Source organism: Vigna unguiculata, chromosome 10, assembly GCF_037176805.1.
Source record: "Vigna unguiculata cultivar grain cowpea cultivar isolate G323 ecotype 2 chromosome 10, ASM3717680v1, whole genome shotgun sequence".
NCBI classification, from domain to species: domain Eukaryota; kingdom Viridiplantae; phylum Streptophyta; class Magnoliopsida; order Fabales; family Fabaceae; genus Vigna; species Vigna unguiculata.
In genome coordinates this window covers 38,982,373-38,996,518 of record NC_140801.1, presented here as the reverse complement: position 1 = coordinate 38,996,518, position 14,146 = coordinate 38,982,373, and the positions used below count along the sequence as shown (strand labels likewise).

The window sequence follows — 14,146 nt, the reverse complement described above, 5'->3', positions numbered from 1 at the left end:
AGCCCAACAATACTATTTGCTACAATCGCTTCTGTAGCATTGTCAACTACTCCCATACGATCAGTCACTCAAGCTTTTTGTGTGTGAAGAAGGAGCTTCTCTCTCTTCTATCTCTTTGCCAAAGTTTCATTCTTCACTCTCTCTGATGAAAAACTCTTCCTCCACCTTTAATAAACTCACACAAGTGCCACACTCCTTTCCATCTTAATAAAAATAATTTTTAAATAAAAAAAATTTTTAAATAAAAATAAAATGACACATAAGCCATGTTAAAATTGTATCATATTTGTATGTCGAAATATATTTTCGTAAAAATATAAAACAGATGTAGACATAAAAAGAATCCATTTTTATATATAAGTAAAATATATTACATTATTAAATTTTGTAAGCTTCAATTTGATTTGATTCTTTATTTTGTTTTCTATTAATATTATTTCTATTGATATTATTAACAATTAATAATATTAAGTATTAATTTTTTATTATGTAATCATTTAATCATATTATTTATAGTTTTTTTAATATTTGAGTTTGTATGAAAAAAATGAAGAGACAATTTTTTTTAATATTATATCTAACGGTTCATGTTGAGGGTAGTTTGCTCACGGAGCCTGCAATTTAAAGTGAAGAGAGTTGACTGAAATTCCTTATTCTTTTCTGATCACATCTGCCAAAAACCAACGCAGTTTCACCCAACCAATTGGTATCCGTTCCGTCAATTACTTGTTTGCTGTTGAAATCATGGCATTAGCCGTTGTAGGTGGTGCACTCCTTTCTGCTTTTATTGACGTTCTTTTTGACAAACTAGCTTCCCCTCAGTTTGTCAACTTCATCCGTGGAAAGAAGTCTGACAAGTTGCTTCAAAAGATGAAGAGCCAGCTGCTAGTGGTTAAAGTTGTGCTTGCTGATGCTGAAAAGAGACAAATCACAGATTCCAATGTCAAAGAGTGGCTCGATCTTCTCAATGATATTGTCTATGAGGTTGATGATTTACTTGATGAAGCTTCTACTAAAGCTGCTACTCAAAAGGAGGTAAGCAATTCTTTTTCTCTCATTTTCAAAAGGAAGAAGATTGTTAGTATTAGGAAATTGGAAGACATACTTGAACGATTAGATGAGATTTTAAAACAAAAGCAGAGTCTTGATTTGAGGGATATTCCGGTGGATAACAACCAGCCATGGAGATCTCAGCCATCATCTCTGGAAGATGGATATGCTTTGTACGGTAGAGATAAAGATAAGGAGGCCATAATGAAGATGGTGTTAGAGGATAGCAGTGATGGTGAACAAGTGTCTGTGATCCCTATTGTAGGCATGGGTGGGGTTGGGAAAACCACTTTGGCAAGATCTGTGTTCAACGATGGCAAATTGAAGCAGCAGATATTTGATTTAAAGGCATGGGTTTGTGTTTCTGATATATTCGATATAGTGAAGGCCACAAAAACTATGATAGAGGAAATTACCAAAAAACCTTGTAAATTGAGTGATCTAAATGCCCTCCAACTTGACCTGATGGACAAACTGAAAGGTAAAAGATTCTTGATTGTCTTGGATGATGTTTGGATTGAGGATTTTGATAATTGGAGTAGTCTTACGAAACCATTTCTAAGTGGGATTAGAGGAAGTAAAGTTCTCGTGACAACCCGCAATAAAAGTGTAGCGGTTGGAGTTCCTTTTAAAACTGTTAAAGTATATCATCTAAACCAATTATCAAATGAAGATTGTTGGTTGGTGTTTGCAAACCATGCATTTCCTCACCCAGAAGCCAGTGAGAAAAGAGGAACCCTAGAAAAGATTGGAAAAGAGATTGTTAAAAAGTGTAATGGGTTGCCTTTAGCTGCACAGTCGCTTGGAGGAATGTTGAGATTAAAGCAGTCTATTAGGGATTGGAATAATGTACTTGAAAGTGACATTTGGGAACTTCACGAAGGTCAGTGTAAAATTATTCCAGCACTTCAAATTAGTTACCATTATCTTCCTCCACAATTAAAACGGTGTTTTGTTTATTGCTCACTATATCCCAAGGATTATGAATTTAAAAAAGATGAGCTGATCCAGCTGTGGATGGCTGAAGATCTTGTAAAAGCACCAAAGAGAGGAAAAACTTTAGAAGAAGTTGGTGACGAGTATTTTGATGATTTGGTTTCCAGATCGTTTTTCCAATCTTTAAGACATTCGACTTGGGGTGACTGTTTTGTAATGCATGACCTCATGCATGATCTGGCAACATTTATTGGTGGCGAATTCTATTTCAGATCAGATGAACTTGGAAAAGAAACCAAAATAGATAGAAAAACTCGTCATTTGTCATTTACAAGATTCATTGATCCAGTCTCTGATATTGAAGGTTTTGACATGGTAAAATTCCCAAGAACTTTCTTGGTGATCAATTATAAAGATTCTCCATTCAACGATGAAAAGGCATCCCATATTGTAGTGTCGATGCTTAAGTACTTGAGAGTTCTATCGTTTTGTAGCTTCCAAAGTCTGTTTCTTCTGCCTGATTCAATTGGTGAATTGATCCATTTGCGTTATCTAAATCTCTCTTATACAAGTATAAAAACTCTGCCGGAGTCATTGTGTAATTTGTGCAATCTACAAACTTTGAAGTTGTCGAATTGCATTAAGCTGACTAAGTTGCCTAGTGGCATGCAAAATCTTGTAAACTTGCGTCATCTTGAAATTTTGCATACGCCCATAAAAGAGATGCCTAAAAGAATGGGGAAACTAAATCAATTACAGAGGTTGGATACGTATATTGTGGGCAAGCATATAGAGAATAGCATCAAAGAATTGGGAGGACTTCCAAATCTCCATGGTTCGTTTTCTATTGAGAAACTAGAGAATGTTACGAAAGGCGAAGAAGCATTAGAAGCCCGGGTAATGGAGAAGAAGCATATTAACCATCTATCCTTAGAATGGTCTACAGGTAACGACAATAGCATCAACTTCCAAATTGAATTAGATGTACTCAGCAAATTACAACCTCACCAAGACTTGGAATCTCTATTTATAAGGGGCTATAAAGGAACCAGATTTCCGGAATGGGTGGGGAATTTTTCCTACCAAAATCTAACGTATTTGTATTTCCATAATTGTAAAAACTGTTGCATGCTTCCTTCACTTGGGCAGCTCCCATCTCTCAAGTTTCTCCGTATTTCATACATGAAATCGGTGAAGACTATTGATGCAGGCTTTTATAAGAATGAAAATTATTCATCTGTGACGCCCTTTCCCTCCCTTGAATGGCTACACATTTTTGATATGCCTTGTTGGGAGGTGTGGAATTCCTCTGTTTTAGAGGCTTTTCCTGTGCTTAAGGATCTTCATATTCAGAACTGCCCCAACCTAAGGGGAGATTTGCCAAAACACCTTCCTTCTCTGCAAACACTCTTAGTTACAAATTGCGAGCTTCTTGTCTCTTCTGTGCCAAGAGCTCCAACCCTTCGAACATTAGAGATACGTGACAGCAACACAGTAGTGTTTCATGAGTTTCCTCTTTTGGTGGAAAGTATAGAAGTAGAAGGAGGGCCAATGGTGGAGTCTATGATGGAGGCCATCACTAACATCCAACCTACTTGCCTCCAATCTTTAACATTACAGAATTGTTTGTCGGCAATATCGTTTCCAAGTGATCGTCTTCCTGCATCGCTGAAAACTCTAGATATTTGTGGTTTAAAGAAACTTAAATTCCCAATGCAACACAAACACGAATTATTAGAATCACTGTCAATAAAGAATAGTTGTGATTCAGTCATGTCTCTTCCATTGGCTACCTTCCCAAATCTCAGTACTCTTGAAATCAAAGACTGTGAAAATATGAAATCACTTTTAGTCTCAGGGTCAGAGTCATTGAAGAGTCTGAATTATTTTCATATTAGCTACTGTCCCAACTTTGTGTCATTCCCCAGAGAAGGATTGTCTGCTCCCAATTTGACTATGTGACAAGTTGAAGTCGTTGCCCAATCAGATGGTAACTCTTCTTCCAAAGATGGAATATCTTAACATATCCAACTGTCATCAAATTGAGTCATTCCCTGGAGGTGGTATGCCACCTAACTTGGGAACGATTGAGATCAGTAATTGTGAGAAACTACTGAGCAGTAAAACATGGGTATGTATGGACATGGTTACCTCTCTCAAAGTGCAGGGTCCTTGTGATGGCATCAACACCTTCCCGGAGGAGGGTTTGCTGCCTCCCTACCTTACGTCTCTGTGTCTCTATAACTTGTCTAGTTTGGAGACGTTTGACTGTAAGGGCATTCTCCATCTCATGTCGCTACGAGCATTGTACATTGAAAGCTGTAAAAAGCTAGAAAATATTGCAGGAGAAACGATGCCTGTGTCTATAATAAAATTAAGCATAGAGGGATGTCCCTTACTGCAAAAACGATGCCACAAGAAGGACCGTGAAATTTGGCCTAAACTCTGCCATATCGATGGCATAAAGATTGCCGGTAGATGGATTTAATGAGCAAGGATAATGTGCAGGTAATTCTCCTTCTTTCACTTAAGCCATCAACCTCTATCCATGAAAAACTATTTTGCCACATATATCTTTCATTTCTTCTCTTTTTCCTTTCAATACTTGACCGGAATTGCAAGTTTAAACGAAAACTAACTTGTATATATTTTATTTAGAGTGAGCATTTGTGTCATTTTAATTTGAACTTAGTTACTGTATAAGTGACTACTGGTATTTTTCTTATTCTTAGCAGTTTGTCTGTGTAGTCTGTGCCAAAATTCTGCTTAGTATTGTGGTGAATATGGGAGACAGATATTTTCAACTGAAATTTCATTGGAGAGGGTAAATTGAATTAATGTAATACATTCTTGTTTTTTAAACTGAAGCTTCTTGAGATCAAGATTAAATTCATGACTCTAGAAAGCTGTTATTTGTTTTTCAGATAAGCCAGAGTAGCTAAGGGAAACCGCACCTGTCTATGGATTTAAATACAACTTTGAATAAGATCTCAACAGCTTTTGGAAGCCTTTTGATGGGGTACAATGTGGCGGATGAGCATCTTGTTTTATGACATTTTATTGATTTTTCAGTCAGGCTTGCCTCCAGGTTTCTAAACTGGCCCTTTAACTGCTAGCCATTTCAATTTCTCTGCTAGACATATCTGAAGTTTTGATTTTCCCATTACTCTGTGTTGAAGGAAATTGTAATATGCTTCCCTCTATTAGATCATCACATTTGTGTTTGATGGACTGATGGATTTGGGTTGAATGCATCTGAAAGCTATATCCCGGAGGTTGAATTTGTCATACTGCTTGTTATGCATTTGACATGCTGAAATAGACTGTACATGTTGAAAGGAGTGAATCCCATCTCATAACTACTGGTCTGCACTCACACCATTGCACTGAATGAGAAAGAACTTGGAAGAAAGGAAATCTTCCATTCAAAACTTTTGATGCAAAAGATCAGAGTAGAGCTTCAACACCTATGGATTGAGTTCTGAAAAGTAAATTCCATCTATACAATTTTAGTGGCAATTCAAATCACATATACTTATGGAAGTCAAATAAATTTCAGGGTACAATAGTTTAAGCTCAGTTTAATCATGGCCATTAATTATTTTTTTCTTTTCATACTTTTGAAGTGTCATAAATTCATAATATTCTCATATTTCTTTTCTTGTTAGGATCCAAACTTGTAACTATCTAAACATTTCAACTTTGTACATATTTATGACAGAAAAACAGTAAGCATCAAGTAATGTGCTGATTTAATATTTGCCAAAAACCATAATTGGCCAAAAGGGGTAATAATTAGTATATATTTTATTTGTATTTGCATCATGTAGACTAAATCTCACACATATGGAATGTGTTCATCCTACTTGAATTGAGAAATACGTGAGCTGCTTTGGTGTTTTAACCCATTCTTTTCATAGTTGAATACAATCTAGCTACTGCAATAAAACAGGTCAACTCTGCATATTATTGTGTTGTATGAAACTGTAATATAGTTCCCTTTAGGTTGGTCATCGCTTTTGTTTTTGATTGAAGGATGAATTTGTGACAGCTTTATACAGCATGTTGAGATCGAATTTCCCATACTTCCTTAATCTCTGCTACTGTATATTTGAAGTTTTACTTATTTGATGATTTTTGTGTTGTAGCAAACTGCATGTTGTGACCATTCCTAATGTGCATGGCGACTGAATACACTTTGTTATTTGGTAAAGCCTTGACATTAGTGTTCTAAAATTGATTAAATTGAAAGAAAGGCAAACACCAATATCTTATTAGAGGTGTCAAACTTTAACGAAGTTGACTGATAAACAAACATTAAACTTTCATACGACAAGCTTGGCTGTCGTACCTTTGCAGTTCTGGTTTCATTGGTGTAGAGCGAGTTATTCTGGAAAGTTATTTTGGATATAGACAAGAGTTAGGAAGGCTTCTAGGAATGCATTCTTGGGTGCTAAACTCGACGACAAAGACTCAGTCTTACAAAATTTTCCTTCAAGTGACTCTTTTAAGGAAGACACTAAACCAAGTATCTATCTATATATACTTGGTCATTTTCAGCAAGGACATTCCAGGCCGCAGCTTTTGTCATACGTTGATGGCAAGTATTACTGAAATGAGGAAATATTTACAAGTTTCTTTGTTGGATGAAGAAAACAACCTATGGTGAAAGTTAAGTCTGAAATCGTTATCTCTACTTTAAAATATTTGATGTTATATTTTACAGAAAAAAATGTGAATCTAAAGTAACTAGAATCAATACTTGCGCTGCCTAGATCTATTTATTTGTTTGCACCATCATTCCTATGGTATTTAATACTCGTGAAAAACTAATAAATTTGTTTTATCCTATATTTGAACTTAGGTCCTTTTGTTCGTGTTACTCAAATTTTGCCATTTTAAGGTCCAATTATTTATGCCCCAATGTTTAAGGGCATGTCTTAAATCAGTTGGGCCTAGGGTCGGCTCATGGGGTGTCCAAAACTCCTAGAGAAGCCTAACTCACTCATTCTTCTGTTTTCTAGAAACGAACCAGCTCCTCCTTCCTCTCCTTTCCCTCAACTGAGCTTTGCTAGGGTTTTGAATCCCATTTATCTTCAAGTCAGCTTAAACCCACTTTTTCGCTCACGTAAGTTATTTTTCAGCTCTTACTCTTTTTCCTCGGCTGGATTCTTCTTGTGGTTCCATTTAGGGTTCATCGTTGTAACCCGTCCTTGTTCTGATGTTAGTGCTTTCAACTTGAGAAGTTGTCCTTGGAGCTGTGGTGCCATTCTGCTAGCTTAAACCCCCTCACAATAGCTCTTGATAAGGTAAGAGAAGCTAGGGTTTACTATTTCTTGCAGTTTTTTGCTTGCTCTGGTTTTGTTTCGTGAGTTTGATTCTTGGTTGCTATTATAATTGCTTGGGAACTGTTAAAAATATTGTTTGGTTTCGAATGAATGCCTGTTGCACGCGTGAACAGTGGAGGAACCTAGTATTTTCGCCCACGCGAGCCAGTCTCGCCTAAGTAAGAGTACCAGAAGTTCCTCCCTGGAACTTGCGCAAGTTGTTGCTCAGGTAACGAGCTCCTGTTTTAAGCGAGAGTCCATCTCGCTCAGGCGAGGAGGTCTCACCTAAGCAAGAGAACATGAAGGCCATTGTTCCCACTTTTTGACCTCTCGCTTAGGCGAGAGGAGCTCGCCTGAGTGAGAGAACCCTTTCGCCTGAGTGAGACCTTTCAGCTTGAGCGAGAATTTGGCGAGAATGTGCCAAAGTCTTGTTTTCTTCCCTGTTCTTGGATGTTTGCCACATGTTTGGTTTGATTACTATGTTAAAACATGAAATAAGCGATTTTGCATGTATTGAATGGTTTATGGGTTGAAATTGATGAGTTTGGCATGATCTTTGCATGTAACATGAATGTGATGGTTGGTTATAAATGTTGATATGGAATTGGTATGTATAATGTCTTTATGTTGGTTGGAGAAACATGATTTTGGTGTGATCAGGACGTAATTCCATGAATCTCTAGGTGAGATCTCATGGTGGTACCTCATTGGTCAGGACGTAATTCCATGAGGGTTTCGTGGTGGTGCCTCATTGGTCAGGACGTAATTCCTGACACTTGTTAGTGGGAGTTCATGGTGGTGCCTCATGCTTAGGACGTAATTCCACGAAGTTCGTGGTGGTGCCTTATTATATAATTTAGTAAGGATTCAAGTAAGGATTGCATCCTGACACTCTAAAGAGTCAATGAGTCTCACGTAGAGCGTACTAACTCAAGTGGTGCGAGTAGCAGGAGGCCCTAATCTTTGGCAGGATAATGACCTTAGATGTTTGAAGGCTAACCTTGTGAGTGGTAGGGTGAAACCCATTGGCAATTGGCTCTTTAGAGTAGTAGAGGCCACCACAAGTGCAAGCATATGGTGAATCCGACTAATTATATGTTTCCGGATAATCGTGTCTTGAGTCGTAGTGTCTTGTTTGCGAGTCTTCACATGCTTGGTTGATGTATGTATCTTTTTCTATAAAATTGTATGAAATAGTACAATAAATCGTTTTTCTACCCTAACTCACCCTTTCTGCTTGTTTGTATGTGCTATGTGTGGTTTTTCTTCTTTTGTGATGATCATCAATTTATTGATGTGAGCAGATGCGAGAACTTCCCGTGGTAATCAGGGTGATTATTGGGCAGTATCTTTGAGTTTCCTTCTTGGGTTGTAGTCTTGTATTATTTCTATAACCGCTGCTTAGTTCGTCCTGGGTCAAATCCCGCCTATCTTTGAGTTTCCTTTTTGGGTTGTAGTCTTGTATTATTTTGCTTTTGGAGCACTTATTCTAATACTGTTAAACTTCTTTCTTTGTCTTGATATTGACATTGTGGTGTGCCTTAATTTTTCTTCTAAGTACTCTTGGATAATTGTAAGGGGTAACGTTTATACCCCATGACTTTACCTTTTATTATGCATCATAATGATTCATTTAATTACATTATTATTTAAATAGAACGTTACAACCATTATGAATATATAAAACCTTTGGTAATTTATGATAATTATGAAACCGTAGGGAACTTCTGATTTACTAGGATTACTCACAACAATTGGTAATTTGTCAACAATGCTGGTTTTAATTGGGAAAATATAAATTTTGGGAAATTTACTTAGTGGGGTTAAAATCTCCATAATTAAATAAAACTCCTGATAAAACCATTTTTTGTTGTAACGGACCGATTTTATTGCATTTTATCTAATTTTTTTTGTAGCGGAGAACAAATGGTCGTGGAAGGTATATTAGCAATTGCAATTAAAATATATTGAGGTGTCATTAAATTTTTTTTGTCTTATATCTCATTAAAATTAATCAAAAATTGTTAAACGTTTCTCAAATGTTACTTTGTAAACAAATGGTACAAAAAGTTTTGCTATAAATTTGATGAAAGAGGAGAATGTTAAAAGTGAAAAAGATATAAAAGAAGAATAAAAAAAAATGAATAACTTTTAGAGAAGTTTCATGTCTAAGAGGAGAAAGTTGATGAAAAACTTTCTACATCAAAAATCCAAAATCACTACCATGAAAACAAAAAAAAAAAAGATATTTATAGATAAAAATATATAATAAAAAATGTCAGTCTTCTAGGAATGCATTCTTGGGTGCTAAACTCGACGACAAAGACTCAGTCTTACAAAAGTTTCCTTCAAGCGACTCTTTTAAGGAAGACACTAAACCAAGTATCTATTGTTGGAAAAAACTCACACACACTAAAAGAATATGCAATGTAACTCACTGTGATATTTTTCATTGATGGAGAATGAGCTATTATATAGCCAATTACAAATCAAATATTAACAAATCAAACTAAATCTTAATCTAATCTTATCTTATCTAATATGCCATATTATCAAACTAAATCTTAAATACTCTAACTAACTAAAATAACAACTAACTTAAATCTAATTCACCAAATATAAAATACCCTATCACTTTGCTAAATAAAAACAACTCCATAATCTAAATATTATCTAACAAAATTAAAGATTATCCAACAAAACTCCCCTTTAATCTTAATTTTTTTTCTTCTCTCATCCCGAACAATCTTCTATCTCCATAACTGACTTGCTTTTCTCTTTAACCAACTTGATCTTCTCTTTGTCCGACTTGATCTTCTCTTTGACCGACTTCATCTTCTCTTTGACTGACTTCATCTTAACCTTGGCTAACTTACCCTTTACTGGGTTCTTTATTATCTTTGTGATTGCCTTGCCATTAACCAAGTTCCTCTGAATGGGCCGAGCTCTCTTTAAGAGATCGGAAAATTTCCACTCCTTCACACCAAACTTATCATCTATTCCAAGTCGCCACTTCTCATCTTGCACCTCCAGTACAACTCTCAGATCCTTCTCAACACACAACTGCTCTTGCAAACTTAACACATCTTGTTCAAGATCTGAGTTATCCACAATCCACGAGCTATCCGAGCTACCTATGTTCCCTGCTAAGCTTTCTGAGATGTTCACTTGCTCCCCCAAATGATATAGGCACTCCACTTGCTCCACCAACTTAATCAAGCTATCCGGACTTTCCACCGAGCTAACTAAGTTGGCCTCATGCTCCATCAAGCTCTCCACATGCTCCATCGAGCTGTTTGAGATTTCCACACTCTTTGTTAAGCTTTCCGAGCTATCTGCACGTCTTGACGACCTCTCAATGCTACTGGACTGATTTATGACACTCAACCTTCTTGCTGACTTCTCCACTTGTTTGTGCTTATCCCTCGAGCTACATCCCATCATCAACAACATTGCTTCTTCTTCAACCTCTTTGACAAGATTGGTTGTCTCTTCTCTTTCATTTTCAAATCGCAATGCTTTAATTTGCTTACCGGACTCTTTCTCCATCACACCGTTCCGAACATATCCCGCACCGCTTTCATTGTCCACACGTTTCAAACACCTTTTCTACAGGATGCTCAACTCCAATTTGTACATCCAATTTTTTTTTCTTTTCTACCCGGGCTGCTAGCCGACCGTGCTTCTCCTTCAAGTACAGTACCTGGTTCTTTATTAAAATCGAGTTTCCTTTCTCCACTATCTGACCTATGCTTAAAAGAAAGTGTTGATCAAATACCTTATTGCCCATTTCACTACTACGTTAACACTACACTGCATTGAGTCATTGTCACAAGCTACCAACACTTGAATCCATACCATAGCATTAGAGTTTTGATAGTAGTGCGCTCTTATTTATGCTTTCCTTCAGGTTATATTCGAGAAGGTAGATTCTCCTCAAAATCTCAATTCAAGAAAGCTTTATCATAAGCTGTTGACCAAGTTGGAAACAAAGTTGCACTCCATCCATTCTTTGAATGATGATGCAAAGCAAAAGCAATTCACACATCCACATGTCAAAGATGTTATCCTTGATGCAGAGGTAATTGTCCATGTTTTTTCTCATTTATAATCCAGTGCTATTGTTGTGGTCACAACTATTTTAGGCTTTATCTTTGGCACAATTGGATTAGTATTCACTATCTGTCAACTTTAATAAATTTTCATTAATTATTTCTTCTATTTTTGTTTGCATAAGCAAAAAAAAACTATTATACTTATAGTTTGTGTTTTGTATAACTGTATTCAATCAGCAATGGATTTAGTCATGGTAATCTTTCATTCACTTCTTAGGTGTAGTGTGATTTTCACTATACATATTATTATACAAATCGAAGTCTTAAACATGGAATAGACTTTTTACTTTTTGGTATATGAAAATATTTTCAAGTGATATATGATCATGTTTGTGTGGACAAACATAATCCAAGCATACCTTTCTACTTGACAACAAAATGATTCAATCAAAGTGTTCATTCAATGGTAAATGAAATTGGTTAAATTAGTGGTCCTACATCCCAACACATTCAATGAATGTAATGTCCTTCTTTAATTTCACCCTCTAATTTCAGGTTTGACCAGCATAAAAAATCTTTTGCCAAGGAGTGACAACATTAACGGTGTGATTAATTTATAGGATGAAATGAAGATGCAATAGCATCCAACAAAATTCCTCTGCACTCTGGTGGGGTGAGTAAGAGGGTACAATTAGGTATGAGCACAACAAAAGAACCACAACCACAACCACATTGGTTTACGACACACACAAACCCCACATTGGTTTAAAACTTGCTAATGATTTGAAAGTAAGTATAGTTTCATGATGGTATCGGCATTTTATTATTCTCTTTTAATTTTTTTATTGTTTTGTTGATAATTTTATAGCTATTTTTTTTGTAGACATGGTTATTGACGTCGATTAATGGCTTTGTTTTTCTATTTGAATTCATTTTAGAATGGACCCAAACTTAATTTTTTACCATATAGGGACTTGCTGTTATAACTTCATATGATGATTGCAGGTATAAATTACTATTAATGACTGAGATGATACATAATCATCATTGTGGTTATAATTGTTTTGTTGATGCTCTTGATAATATTATAACCTTACTTTCCAAATAAAACCAAGTCTTACGGTTGGAAGTTGTTGCATATGATTTTTTTCAAATTTTTGTACTCTCAGACTTTCTTCTCTTGGTTTAGAAATCCTTTGTGCTATAATGGTCATGATATCTTTAATCTATATCAAGAATTGTGATTCTGATGCATTATGAAATTTATTTGTAGAACGGGGTTGGTGGAGAAGAATTAATACAAAATATGATAAATTTGGAAGTGATTTCTTTGTCAAGATTTCTTAATTAGCTTCTAACATTTTTGTAAGGTTTTATTTGACTTGACCAATATTGCAACCGTTTTTGGAAATGGAGTATCAACATGTATTATGAATATTGGTGCTCACATGACATCATTTATATTGATTGAGATAAATGAAACTTATTTTATATTGTATTCTATTAGTTATTCATCGAGATGAATAAAAATTATTTCATCGATTAATAGTTAGAGGCTTTTTATTTTGTATTCTATTAGATATTTCCTATAAACTTTTACCTCCCCCTTTTTCCACAATTAGTGAATTTAGTATGTATAAAAAAAAATTAGCTTGGATAACAACTAGGTTGAACTAAAACTGTGTATGTGTGTTATACATTTTTTATGTGAAATTGTTCCTTTATTTGAGTATTTGGTATGTTAGAATAGGAAATTCCCTTAAGTGCTCCATGTTATTGAATGTCAAAGGCAACTTCTTTTTTCATCTCTTTTCTTGTTAACATCTATTTGAGTATGTACTACAATACTATATGTATTCATCACTCAATTACTTTCTATTAACTATTATCTTTCTTCTTTCATCTTTTTATGTACTCACAGGTGCACATGTATTAAGGGGATTATATTTAAATACCGAAGATTTCACAATCTTATATGTTCTATCTATTCTAAGGTGATGATGATGATGGACGAGCAAATTTACATTTACTGGTAGAACATCTAATCATGCAATGAGCGTGAAGTACTATAAGAGATATTTGGCACTGTTGGGTGGCCACAAAAGCAAAGGCTTTGTATCTTCATTTTCTGTGGTCGTTTCATGTTTCATAATTATTCTACGACACAATATGTACACATATGTTTTGTGGATGCTGTGGAAATTATCCTTGCTCTGAAAGGTTCTCTTAGACTATAAATTTACACTAATACATCAGTTTGTGTTGATGATTCTAGCCAATTTTACTTGCTTGGATTTACCCACTCAAGAGACATTATATTGTGGTGGTTGTTTTACATAAAAGAATTGGATACGTTTCTAATAATTAACACATATTTCACTCATGTTGGTTTGCATTTTTGTCTAGAAAAATTTGAAATAAAAATTAAAAATAAGTAGATCAAGTTATTTTCCTCATGTTTCATATTAAAAAATAAGTAATGCTTTTTATTTTTATTTCCAATGTCTATAACCAAAATATAAACACAATATGGAAAAAAAAATTATCCAAGTATATCAGAATACAAAAGGCATTAATATGACATTTGAATATGTAATTTGATTAGGTTTCATGGGCTACCCCTCATCCTGAACTTTTGAGTGTCTTCTGTGTTTGACTTTGATGAAGGTCTTTCATATTTTCCTCTTAATTAAACTTTTTATATTGTGCTTAGTTATATAGAGGGTAATATTTTGATGTGATCGTTGCACTTGTATTACAATGTACTGTTTTTATGAG

The 14,146-nt window shown here is 35.1% G+C and overlaps 1 pseudogene across 1 annotated transcript; it reads left to right on the top strand.

Moving 5' to 3' along the window:
- The first annotated feature begins 565 nt into the window (after positions 1–565).
- Positions 566–6,858, top strand: LOC114167101 (putative disease resistance RPP13-like protein 1; annotated as a pseudogene). The gene is made up of 4 exons (XR_014985253.1): positions 566–4,494; positions 4,722–4,810; positions 4,911–5,074; positions 5,166–6,858. The product of XR_014985253.1 is annotated as a putative disease resistance RPP13-like protein 1 (transcript).
- Positions 6,859–14,146: the final 7,288 nt, after the last annotated feature.